Source organism: Protobothrops mucrosquamatus, unplaced genomic scaffold (assembly GCF_001527695.2).
Source record: "Protobothrops mucrosquamatus isolate PMUCROS unplaced genomic scaffold, P.Mucros_1.0 scaffold719, whole genome shotgun sequence".
NCBI lineage: Eukaryota > Metazoa > Chordata > Lepidosauria > Squamata > Viperidae > Protobothrops > Protobothrops mucrosquamatus.
Genome location: NW_015386999.1, coordinates 142,112 through 143,805, shown reverse-complemented (window position 1 = coordinate 143,805; position 1,694 = coordinate 142,112).

Here is a 1,694-nt window from a genome sequence, read left to right as displayed (position 1 = left end):
ATGAGTAAGTGATCCAATTGTTTCTCTTCTCTTTCTCCCAGAGCAATAATGGAAAGCAAGTCCAGAAGACAAGGTTGCACAGACATCACATAATAAAACACTAACAGATGAACAAATTGCAGCCATGCTGAGACTCAACCCCTTTTAGTTCTCGAGATTTCTCCCCTTGTTCAAGATGCCCCAATTCCAGGCAGAGAGTGGCTATTTAAAACCAAACCAACCTGAAACTTTTTACAAGTTGAATGCTGCCTTCCGCAGTTTTTTTATTTTATTTATTTATTTATTTAATTTATTTATTTTTGCTGTCTTTGCATTTCCTCAGAATATGACAGGCGACACAACCTAGGGGCATCCAGTTGGCTGTTGTAGGAGATAGTAGAAAGACATACTCCTTAAGACTATAAAAGCCATGAAGAGGAACACTGATATATAGCTCTGTGCCACACTTGATATTCTTGAAGGGTTTTAGATGGCATTCCTTAAATGCATTTTTAGGTCTTGACTCCAGTCACATTTGGCACCAAGCTGTTTAATGATTTATTTACCATGATTTAAGGCATAACCTTTAGGTCAGACATATCAAACTCGTAACGTCACATGATGTCATGCAACGTATCGGCATTGTTTTGCCATTGCCGGCAATGGGGTGGGCACGGCTTCCGCATGACAAGTCCAGCCCGTGGGCCGGCAGTTTAACACCCCTGCTTTAGGTGAATCAAACAATTTGTGACTTAGTCAAAACCTGATGACTAATGCAATCTGTGATGCCAATGAAAAATTAAACACAATAGGTTGAAAAAACAGTTATTTAAGAAAGTATCCTGCAAGGGGAATCCAACAGGGATTGCAGTTTTTTGTTGTTGTTTTTTTAATTCAATGATACATTTCTATAATAAGAGCCGGGTACCCTTTTTAATTTCTTTTCCTTCTTTTCTATTTTTTTTCTAAGCTGATCAACAGAAGACATACATCTTTACTGGCCATAAGGAAACAGATTGATCATAATTGAAAAATGGTTGTGATGACACATAACTAAGAGGGACATATAACTAAGGCAGAATATCAGCAGATAGCCCGAATCTGCAAAGATGAAGTCAGGAAAGCAAAGGGTCAGATGAGCAAAGACTTGCAACAAAAGTCAAAGATAATAAAAAAAAGTTTCTTTCAACATATAAATAACAAAAAAAAGTCAAGGAAAGAGTCAGTCCATTAAAGGAAGAAGATGGCAAGGAAGTAAAAGGCAGAGCTGCTTAACTCATTCTTTGCATCAGTCTTCACACAAAAAGAAATTATAGACCAACCTACTAAAAACATAACTATAAAAGACAGACTAGAAATAAAAATTAAAGTAAGCAAGAAAATGGTAAGAGAACATCTGTCTGACCTTGATGAATATAAATCACTGGGACCTGATAGATTACATCTCAGAGTTCTGAAAAAGCTGGCAGATGTTATCTCAGAACCATTGTATCATATCTTTAAAAAATCTTGGAGTGCTGGGGAACTACCAGAGGATTGGAAAAGAGCCGATGTGGTTCCTATCTTCAAAAAAGGAAAAAAACAGACCCAGGAAACTACAGACCTATTAGCCTGACATCAATACCTGGGAAGATACTGGAAAAAATAATCCAAAAACAGATCTGTGAACATCTAGAAACAAATAAAGTTATATAACTAATAGCCAGCACAGGTTT